The following is a 12,157-nucleotide window of genomic DNA, read 5'->3' on the forward strand; positions in this document are numbered from 1 at the left end:
CAGGATTCCCTAACTGCAGGGGACAAAGACTGAATCCTCAGCTCGTTTGCCTAAGGAGTGGGCCCTTCCCAGGATCCTCACCATTGGGCATGTCCCCAGGCAGCAGCTGGCATCACAGGCCATGTGCTCGTGAGCTCGCCTTGCCCTCACGTCTCCATCCTGTCAGTGCTTCTTCAGTGACACCTTCTGTGACCCCTGAAGCAGGCCAGCTCTCTCCCATGTATATGGTGGTGGCCACCTTCTACCCATTGCTTTCTTCACTGTGCAGCCATGAGGTCCGTGGGGAAAGGGATTGATCTGTCTTGCTCATGGCCTCATGCCCTCAGCCACCTGGTCAACACTCAACAACAGTGGCTGAACCAATGAGCTCAGGGTATCTCACTGAAAATTATAAGCCCATTTACATGCAGGTGACAGGCTCTGTGTTCTCCTGAGACCAAAGAGGATATTGGCCCCTTTCTTAGATTCTCCTGGGTAGGCCATATATGCAGCTATTGCAAACGTGGCTTGGCTGGACGCTGGCATTCTTGAGGGGAGACCAGTGACCAGTCCACAGGACAGCTCCCCCGGGTGCCTGTCCTCAGCACTCTTCCCAAGCTTGATCCCAGATACTCTAAGCTTAATGGGTGGAATAGAAGAGCCGAGAGACCATCTCACCTAACAGCAACTTCAGGCAGGGCAGGTCTAAATGCTCCTGGAGACATGGAACCATTAGCCTTTTAAACTTTTCCAGAAAACATACCTCATCCTCAAACCTAAAACAATGGAAGTTCTCTGGTTGAAAATAAATCCTATGTGCAGAGGCCCAGCTTTCTCACTCAGTAACTTTTCTGCCTGTCATGGACTGGAAGTCCCCAGGAGGCAGGACCTGGGCATCAGCTGTGTAGTCATGTAACAGTCACAAGCTCCCTGAGCACCTTCAGACAACTGGTGGATGTCCTCCCTGAGCTTCAGAGCAAGGTGAATCCACTTCAAAATACACCTGCTTGTTACTTTAAGAAAATCCAGAACGAGTTCCTTGTCATGTATGAGAATCACAGAATAGAGTGCTTGAGAGTTACTCTCCACAAGTTACTGGCCTTGTCACTCTCTCTATAAAACGGGGTGTGGTGAGACAGCTACAGTCCAATGCCTCCTGAAAGATGGATTTGGACTGAGCGGGATGCCAAGCATGGATGACAGAATCTGAACTCACTTCTGATTTTTCTACTGGGTGAATACTTAAACCCCGAAACAGAGCATGTGGGATATATTTAGTATGTTTCATCTCCAAGTTTGAGTTCTTATATTGTAAACACCTGTTTTCTAGTATCTGCTAGTCAGTTGCCTCTATTCTAGGTCCTTGGTAGCAACTTAACAGCATTATTTTTTACCTCAGAAATAATTTAGAGTGCATTTACCCCCAAATAGTGCAATTTGAAAGAATTGTAGAATGACTTTCCCTTAATCTTTAGCACTGTTTTTTTTTTTTCTTAAAAATATGGAACGTTTCACGAATTTGCGTGTCATCCTTGCTCAGGGGCCATGCTAATCTTCTCTGTATTGTTCCAATTTTAGTGTATGTGCTGCCGAAGCAAGCACTTTAGCACTGTTTTTAATCATCCCCAAATGCTGAGGGTGTGTCCCCACTGTCCTTGAATAGAACCTCTGCCTGTGTGGGCCATGTGCACAGCAATGGCAGACAGAATCCAGAAGTCAGGGTTACCACGACAGGCACACTGACTGTCAGTCACTGAGGTGCGAGTGACAGTGCCCTCAAGACTGATTTCAGGAGAACTTAGAGGTATTCCTACTACCAATTAGTCTCAGGGACAAATTCCCCCTGGACATAATCGTTCAGGGGTACTGACTCCACAAGGCCCCTTCTAAACTATAAATACACCATCCGTAGAATGTCAGAAGGAACTCCTTAATCAATAGTTCTATCAAGCTCAGTAGAACTTCCCAGATGAATTTGTGGGCTGTGACTCAAGAACGCCCTCTGGTTTTCCGGGTATCAGGAGAACCTACTTTTCATGGGGTGGTCACAGAATGAAAAGTGCAGGCAGCCAAGATATTTAAATCATACCCAAGTCCCCAGAGCTCCTGGCATGGCTGAGTGCAGAGAAAATGTGTGTGTGTGTGTGTGTGTGTGTGTGTGTGTGTGTGTTGGCAGTGTTGAGTTTTCTGAATAAATGTGCCTGCAAAATGGAGATCCTGGGCTCAGAGAAAGCTTAGGAAGCTAGCTCAAGACTGAGAGAACCCCAGAGAGACGTACTAACTGGACATATGGTTGTGTTTCAAGGGGAAATGAGACCTGGAAACAGAAACGTCTTGGGCCACAAAAGCTGGACACTCAGGGCTCACCGGCCTCTGAGGGGATGGTTAGAATGAGAACCCAGGATCCTTTCTCTTCCATCTCCAGGGACCAAAGGTTTCCTCCTCCCTTTGGGGATGGGAGCGGATGGCTGCCTCTTTTCCTGGGTGAAAGAGAAAATGCATCCTACACTTACATGCAGACTTTCACATTTGCATGTGTAGGACATGTGGTCTGGTTCGCATGCTATCACCCCAGGGGCACGAATCAGGCTGTGAGGATCCATGCAGTCGTTGTTTGCTTTCTAAATGAATAAAGATCCACTGTGTCTACACCAAAACTCCGGGGTAAAGCTAATAAAGATGAACGTTAAAACCTAACAGCAATGTGAAGGGGAAAAAGCAGCCCGCTTTATTTCTCCTGGAGCTCCACTTGTCTCCAAAGGGAAGGGAGAGCTAGTTGGGAGGGCAAGACTGGGGCAAGTGGAGGGGATTCTCACTTCAGATATTTTTGTGGTCTCTGCTGGCTTCTTAGCCAAATATATGGGGTTGAATCAGAGTCTTTTAAATCAGGGTTTCCCACTGTCAGCACTGGTCACAACCTGGGCTGGGTGACTCTTCACTCTGAGACTGTCCCATGCACCGTAGACGGTCATCAGCAACCTTGTATCCAGGAACCAGATGCCAATAGAAACACCCCCAGCCCTGAGCTCTGACAAATAAAAGTGTCTCTAGGTGTTGCCAGATGTCAAGTAGGAGGCAAACTCTCTCCCTTTGAGAACCTCTGTTTTATTTATAACTTTTCTATTGAGGTAAAATAGGTACATAACACTATATAAGTTTCAGGTGTACAACATACTGACTGGACATCTGCCTACACTGTGAAGGGATCCCCACGCAAGTCTAGTTATCATGGTGCAAGTGACCCCCTTACCTTACACCCACCCCTGCCCCGCAGCCCCTTGGTAACCAACCATTCTGTTCTCTGTATCTGTTAGTTTGATCTGTTTGCTAGTTTTGTTTTGTAGATGCCACATTTAAGTGAAATCATATGGGATTCCTCTTTCTTTGACTCTTTTCCCTTAGCATAATACCCTCAAGGTCCATCTGTGTTGTGGCTAACAGTGGGTGGGATTGTAGAATACAGTCTGGAGAGGTAAAGGATGTATATTAGTTCTCTGTGCCACTCCACACATTCCCCACAAGCTAAGTGGCTTAAAACACCTATAGCTTATCTGCTTCTGTGCTTCAGAACTTCCAAGCACAGCTCACCTGGGTCCTCTGCCCAGGGTCTCACATGACTGCAAAGTGTCAGCTGGGCTGTGTTCCCATCTGGAAGCTGGACTGAGGAGGGGTTCACTTCCAAGCTTCTGCAGGGGGTTGGCAGAATTCCCTGGCGGCTCATGGCTGGAGGCTGGGGGCTGTCCACAGCTCCTCAGAGCCCACAGCTCCCTGCGTGCGGCCCAGCACCTCGCAACATGGCTTCATGTTTCTTCAAGGCCTGTAGGACACCAAGAAAGAGACTGCTAGCAAAACAGGGTCTTATGTAACAGAGCAATCACAGAAGAGACATCCCACCACTTTGGCCATATTCTACTGACTAGCAGCAGGTCACAGATGTCACCCAAACCCAAGGGAAGGGGCATTTCACAAAGGCACGAGCACCAGCAGGCAGGGAGCCCTGGGGCTCACCACAGGAGGGAATGAAATAAAAAGAATTGCAGCGATTCTCCCCTGCCCCACTTGCCTGATGCTGTTTTCAGGGGACGTGGCCACCATCACTTTGCAGCAATGCTAACTATACCCCACTGAAGGGAAAGTCGAAGAGGAGGAAGTGAGCTGCAGGATGCTTTCCCCCTCTTCTGTGCAGCAGGTGACACTATGCTAGGTCTCCAGCCAGAGGGCATGGGATCCCCCCTCATCCATCCCTTTGACCTACTGACTACACTGAGTGTAGTGGGACAGGGGGAAGAAAGCCAGGCCCCTTCAGAAACCCTAATGCTGACGCGCAAATCCCTAAACTCTGGGTGGGCTGTGTCCTCCTTCTCTCCTCTTCCCCGGGCAGCACCAAAGCTCTTAGCTCAACCCCTGCTCATCGCCAACATCCTTTTTAATGAGGGGTCACGCACAGAACTTCTGCTTCTGGAAATCCAGTCAGCCCTTCCCTCATCCATCTGACCAATTTCTTTTAGATTTTGCTTGGAATTCTTTTCTAACCTTATGAAGAGTAGGTTTCTTCAGTCTACTGGTGTGCTTCCAGACCCCGTCCTTACGCACTGTGTGACTAAACACAAAATGTTTCCTTCATCAGACAAATATAATTAAGAAGCCAGTTAATTACTCAGCAAGCCCAATCATGTCTGGACCATAGGCTAAAAATGGAGGGAGAAAAAGTCCTCCCAGCTGTGGAAATGAAAGCAAATCACAGTCTAAACCTTTCTATGTGGTAACCCTTTGTCCAGGAGGAAGTAGCCACCGTTTCTCACTACCTGGAAGCACTGGGCTCCGAGTTTTCTCCTCTTTCTCCCTGACTTCCAATTTCCCGCTGCCCCCAGAGGCTTATTTGGCCTGATTGCTCAAGTTGGAATTGTGCCTCCTCTGCCTCTCCCACCCTCAAGTAGGCTCTGCTCTTCAGCAGGGCCGCAGACAAAGATGTGCATCTGGCTGGTAGCCCACTATGACCCCTGCGTGGTTTTCCTCTTATTCTCACAGAAGTCATGGTGATTTGTATTACCTCCTGTTGCAGATTACACTTGTATAGTTATTTTCTTACTTTGATCCTTTTTAAAAAAAAAAAAGCATTGCAAGGTGTTTCTTCATCTTAGACATCACGGATTCTTAGCTTTGTAAAAGTCTTCAATGATCTCAACCCCCTCATCTTAGAAATGAAGAGAGTGGCGTTGATACAGTTGATGACCTGGCCAGGGGTCACCTGGTGGCTTTGCTGTGAGCAGAATTAGATGGCACGTGAATCCTTAGATGTATCAGCGCTATGCTGGCTCGAGGGGAGGTGACAACGGAGACCTGGTCACAGCGTAGGGCCTGCATGGCTAGGTTCATTGACTGCATTGTGATTGGTGAGAAGACAGGGTCACGGCTGAACCACAACTCAGAAGAACCTGAAAGTGCCACACTCGGGGAACTGCCTCTTGGGGCTTCCCACCTGTGTCCTGCTCTGATTGCTCTTACCTGCCTAGAACCCGTGTTTTCTTGTAATACAAACACCAGCCTCCATCAGCCTCTAACTCTGCTCGCCCAGCTCTAATCAACAGTGACCCCATTCAGGCACACCCACTGCTGTCCCTCTGCCCTCAGCCTGGCATGCCAGCTGCACCTGATCATTCTTGTTCCCAGTGCACCAGGCCGTTGGGAGAGCTCTCATCCACGGTATGCCTGTCTGGTTCCGAGCATTGTGCTCAGCATTAACCACGTGTCACTTAATTTAATGACCACAAAAACCCTGTAAAGTGGACGTTACCTCCACTCTACACGCAAGGAGACTGAAGCTCAGAAAGGCAATGACTTGCTCGTGCTCAGCCATTAGTTAAATGTGGTGTCAAGATTTGAACCCGAGTCTGACCCCAGAATCCACATTCTCTCTACAGCCCCAGCACGGCATCCCAGTAAACCTTTGATTTTCCCGGACATCATTGATTTCAGATACTCTGTCTCTTGGGACTCCTTCGTACACATACACATGTGTCAGATTATTTATTCTCATTGTGTTTGGAAAGGGGAGTTTTTGTATTTGTGTGTAAAGCTACACACAATTGACACACGATTCCTCAGTCTTTGCTTTAGTGCACAGATACACACACCACAAATATATGTACACAATACTCATCCACATTTTGAGCAAGCAGACACTGCAACCCTAAGGAACCCCAGAAACAGAGATCTCTTTGCAGTCAGAGACTCACACTGTCACTAACTCCTCCACTGTCTATCTTGCCCTCCTACTAAGCTGAACTCATGCAGACTATTTGTTTCACATTTTTCTCAAAGTATTTGACAATTTACACCCTTACCAGGACTACTGAAAAATTAATCTGATGGTTTTCTGCTTTTATCCTGCAGCATGCTAACCTAATTGGCATTATATAATGTTGAAACATTTTGAAATTTTTTTAACATTAACTTCTTTTTCCTTTTGTTTCTGAGTTTCTCTCCCTTGTCTACCATTTCTAGTATAATTTTTTTTGGTATACCTCTAAGTAGTCCTTTGTGAATCTACACTGGATGTTTCCTGTTCTTTGTGTTGTTTCTAAAGAAACTGCAATTTTCTGGGTTCTAATTAAAGTGCCCCACAGGATATTCCAGTTTTCTTCTGCTTCATGTAATATTATGCTATTTTTTTCTATTGTGCTTTCTGCTCCTGTTTATGGATGCCGAATTCTCCTCTACTGTGTAGCCTTTAATGCCCACAGGAACCATAGATGGGTGTATGCTTATTATACTTCACAACGTTTGCAACACAAATACTGAATTCATCCTCTTCTTGACAGTCCAGGACTAAACCTGTGGGAGGTTACTGCATCCATCCAGCTCACTAGATGAGCCCACAGATGAGGATTAGACAGCTTTGCTGGTATCTCCACTAGAGTGGCACATAGGGGCAAATGCCAAAATGAAAGAATTCTCATTTTTCTTATTAAAAACAATGATCTACAGCTGCTGATTCCAGGTAGATATAACAGGACATGACAGACCTATGCTACCACTGAAATCTTTTATTTTCGAAGAGCTGGATAAATTACACAATTCATATTTTTAAAGGATTGAAGAGCTAGAGCAGTGATGAAGACAGGAAGAACCTAAGCCCAAGAGATAGAAGAGTCCCCCGGTGAGATGGTGCTTGCTGACTACTTCCAATGTGACTATCTCTCGGCATATTTGCCAGGTCTGAACATGATTTGCAAAATTAAGCTCAACCCCAACTGAGGGATGCTACTGGTAGGCTTTGGGCCATCACTTAGTGATGGAGTGATGGGTTGGAAACTAGGAGAGCCCCCAAATCCCAAATAGGCATGTCTTCCTTTTGAGATGTTTCCTGAGCTCTGCTGGGAACTCAGGAACCTGGACACAAACACAGGTTAAAATTTCACACAATGCTTAAGAGACTAAGTCTCATTAGAGGGAGAAACTCTGCAACAAACACAAAGCCAGCCTCCCTTTCAAGTCATCAGCTCTATTTGAACTTGTGTGAGGCAGGAGCGAAGATCAAAAACTCTGAAGGAAAAACATTCAGAGCTGAGAAAACAAAGACTTTTCAATCAAAAGTCTCGGGAAGTCATGCCTGATGAGGGGGCTTGGCATAAAGGCGTAGTGACATCTCCCTAGGCTCCCTTAGAGAACAACACCCCACAAGAAGAGGGAGAATTGCAAAAGATATATGACCTGTCAGGGCATTTGCCAGATTTCTGAACTTGTACAAAGTGAAAGGTTGAAGAACTAAGCTCCAACTCTGAAGGGTGGAACATCCTATGACAATGAGATAAAGCAAGAGCCTAGGAGCACCCCAACCCAGAAAAGGGGACGTGAGAGGTAGGAAACAAGTCTTGCTCAGAGTCCAACCCAAGATCATCTTAACTGGACTGAAGTGATCAGTGCCTTGTCCTATAGGCCCCCAAGAGAAAAAAGGAGCTTATGGAAGACATTATCAAAAGCATGTATGATTTACTTATTTTTATGCAATGCCTGGAATATAATAAAAATATGATTAGACAGGCAATGGAACCAATAACTTTTAATTTTTTTTAAATTAGAGGTAATGATTTCAGTTTGGACATGTAAAGCTTGGAAGTCAGCATCCATGCTTAAACAACAGCAAAAAACCTGGACAAACTGAAAATCAGTGATTTTTCCTTGAACTCATCAAAAAAGTTGAGGTCATGGGGTAAACCACCACCCCAAAATCTGGAGACAGGCAAATACAGGGAATTATAGCCCAGACCTGCTTATCTGGAATATAAGCCACTGGAGCCCTAAATTGGTGGGAATGTGTCAACAGCAATTTTGATGTACTGTTAGAGGCTGAAGAATAGGCTAGCTCAGGGGTGAGGAGCTCCTGGGGGTCATAGACGTAGCTGGGGTGGGGGGCACACATCTGTGTGCTTTACTTCCAGGAACCACACCAGATTCTCATGGTAAAGATTGGAGAAGGTGTTCTCCTGCCTCTGCTGAAGGAAAGGCAATCATTGGGAAATGTAAGAATCTTCGCCACACCTGAGGACTACATCCAATGGAAAAGAATTTCACAGAACCTTATCTCAGCTGCAGAAAGGACATTTCCCCCAGTCAAGCCCCATGTAGCCTTCTTATCTCACCTAAAGGGAAAGTTTTCTCCCCCCTCATCAGGGACCAAAGCTTCAATGACATAGACTTGGAACGCTGCAGCCATGGGAGAGAGAAGGCAAAAAGAAAGAGCCGAGGTCCTGCAGAAGCCATTGTGAGGGTCAGAGCCCATGGACACAGGCCCCCTAACACAGTGAGATTCAATCACAGGACTACAAAATGCTTCTGCTTTCCCACCCCGTACCACCACACCAATGGGGCTCCAGCATAAAAGCAATGGCTTGTGTCTAAAACAGCTGCAGAGTGCAGACTTAATATAGGAAGGAGTCCTTAAGGAAGCCAAAATCAACAGGGAAGACAAAACCAATGACACTCCACCCTCTGGCACCCACAACAGCAAATACCAGACACAGTCTAACTCTTGGCCAGGCTAACATAAAACCTAACATGATAGCCCTATTTACTTGAGTTCCTGTTACCTGAAAGGTCACATCCAGCTTGCAACAAAAAATTACAAGGCATCCAAAGGACAAGAAGAAGCACAAACTGAAAAGATGGGAATTTAAAAATCTAGGATTATTATGTTAATGTCTCTAAGAGACAGTGTAGGCATAGGCAAGAACAGATGAATAATGAATTGAAACTCTAAGTAAATTTTTTAAATGTTAGAAATAAAAAATACCATAAGAGAAATCAAGGCTATTTTGATGAGCTCCTCCGTCATTGTGACATCACCAAGGAATTAGTGACCCTGAAGAAAGGCCAATAAAATTTCCCAGACAAAAATACAGAGAGAAAAAATAATGGGGAAAATACAACCCAAAACAGACTACCCCAAAATTGTGGGACAATTTCAAAGGGGTGCCATATGTGCAGTTGGTATACCAGAAGATGAAGCAGAGAGCTGTGCAAAAGAAACATCTGCAATAATATGGCCAACAGTTTTCCAAAATGAGCAACAGACATTAAACCACAGACCCAGGGAGGTCAGAGAACACCAAGCGCAATAAATACCTCCTCCCAACAACTAAAAATAAATAAATACAACTTATGTAGGCATACTAAATTTCAAAGCACAGAAAATCAGACATAAAGAGGAAATCTTTAAAACACCAGAGGAAAAAATCCTCTAACTTATAGAGGAACAAGGATAATAATTACAGTAGATTCTCATCAGAAAGAATATAAATAAGAGTATGAAGTGAATTATTTTAAAAAATTAAAAATAAAAATAACTTAAAAGCCTACACAAGCAAATTAATCCTTTAAAAGTGAAGGTGAGGATAGGATATTTTACATGCTTCAAGAGACACAGAGAATATATATTAGATGTTTTCATGTCCGGAAGGGACACTCGGGAATGTGACGGCCATGTCGTGTACTTACCCAGGGCTGGCCTTGGCGCCCTCCACCGGACGAAGAAGGGAGAGTGGGAACATCACTGGGGCCCTGACGGTGCTGTGCACGGACTGGCCCTATATTTGGACTTCATGAAACTGTTCTAATACTGTAATGTTGGATACATGGCGTGATGCGTTTGTCACACAGCAGGAAACAGGAGTAATGAACTGAAAGACAGAATATTGAAAACATCCAGACTGAAATATCTTAAAAACAAAAGAATGAAATAATAATTCAAAGCATGGAAACAAGTCAGGACCTAGTCTGAAGTTCCAGTAAATGTGTAACTGAAGCCCCAGAAAGAGGGAAGACAGAGGATGGGGCAGAAAATTATTTGAAGGGACGATAGCTAAGAGTTTCTCAAAACTGATAAAAGATCTCAACCCGTGTATTGTAGAAACTCAACAAAACATAAGCAGAATAATTACCAGAAAAAAGAAAACACATACCAAAGCTCATTTGCTTAAAATACTGAAAACCAGAATGAAAGAGAAAATCTGTCCAACAAGAAAAAAGGCACATAACCTTCAAAAGAGCGATGCTGTTGACTGAACTCTACCTTTTCAATAAAATATGTACAAACCAGAAACAGTGAATTATATCTTTAAATTGCTGAGAAGAAACAAAATAACCTACCAACCTGGAATTTCATTCCTTCATACATTCATAAATATCCTTCAAAATGCATGAAATACGGATATATTTAGGAAAATAAATACTGAATTAATTTGTTGCCAGAGGTTGAAATTACAAATAATACTAAAGGATGTTCTTCAGACTGAAGGAAAATAATTCTTCATGAAAGAACTTATCAGAGGTGGTAAAGGATTCCTAAAGGTAAAAAAATTCCTAAAGTACAGCTGAAAAAATAATAAGGATATATAAACAAAAATCCAAAATAATTAAGAAAAATTAAAAATAAACTTAATACAAAAGAAATCTGGAAAGGATTAATGAAAGAACCAAAAACAAAAGAGATGAATAGAAAACAATAAGATGATGAAATTAAATTCAACTGTATTATTAATTACATGATCTATAAATGGACTAAGCAATCCAGTTAAAAAACAAAGAATTTACTTAAAACAGGGTCCGATAATCTAACGTTTGCAGAAGACAATGATATATGAAAACTGCTGTGAGAAAAGAAGAGGTGACAGTGGGTGTAACACTCAAGCATAACCAAGAGTAGCTCTGCTCTGGCTACATTAATGTCAGATTTTTAAGACAACAGTTATTATTAGAGACTAGGAAAGATCTATCATAATTATAAGTACCAATCAAACTAGAAGATGTAACGATCCCAAATTAGTATCACTTAATAGCATAACTAAAATGTGCCTAAGGCAACATCCACAGAACTAAAAGAAGAAATTAAAAAACCCACTATCAATTTTGTACCAAACCTCTCTTGGTAGCTTATAGAATATAAACCAAGCAGGAAAAATAAAATTAGTAAGGCTAGAGAGGAATTAAACATGTGATAAACTATGTCAACATGATTAGCATTTATAGAAAACTAATCCTGACAAAAAGAATACATACATTTTCAAATTTACATGAAACATTTACCAAAATAGACAATAGTATGGGCTATAAAATAGATCTTGGAAAACTTCAAAGAATTGAAGCCAAACAGATTAAGTCCTCTGACCTCAGTGAAATTAACCTAGATATCAATAGCAGAAAGACAAAAGAATATTAACAAACACTTGAAAATTAAACAACACATTCCTAAATAAACCTGAGACAAACATGAATCACCATGCAAATCAGAAACTAGATTTTCAACTGAATAATAATGAAGACTTAGCATTTCCAATTTTGTGGAATGCAGTTAAAGAGGTATTTAGAAGAAAATGTATAGCTTTGAATAAATGTGTTTAAAATAAGAAAGGTTGATTCATTATCTAAGATAAACTCTGAATAAGCTAGAAAAAAATAATTAAACCCAACAAAAATTAAAGGAGGGAAATAGTGAAGTTATGAGCAGAAGTCAGTTTAATAGAAAACAAACATTTAATAGAGAATATCAACAAAGCCAAAACTAGACACTTTGGAAGAACTAATGATATTGTTAAACCCCCTACAAGAAAAATGAGAGAAGCCGAAAATAATTATTATTATCAGTCTTTAAAAAAGAACATTACTACAAATCCTAGAAAGT

General features: G+C 42.9%; 1 non-coding gene across 1 annotated transcript; it reads right to left on the minus strand.

Moving 5' to 3' along the window:
• Window positions 1–1,474: 1,474 nt before the first annotated feature.
• Window positions 1,475–1,581, minus strand: LOC118907885 (U6 spliceosomal RNA). The gene has a single exon (XR_005023013.2). It is a non-coding gene; the product is annotated as a U6 spliceosomal RNA (small nuclear RNA).
• Between the last annotated feature and the right edge of the window lie 10,576 nt (window positions 1,582–12,157).

Source organism: Manis pentadactyla, chromosome 1, assembly GCF_030020395.1.
Source record: "Manis pentadactyla isolate mManPen7 chromosome 1, mManPen7.hap1, whole genome shotgun sequence".
Taxonomy (NCBI): domain Eukaryota; kingdom Metazoa; phylum Chordata; class Mammalia; order Pholidota; family Manidae; genus Manis; species Manis pentadactyla.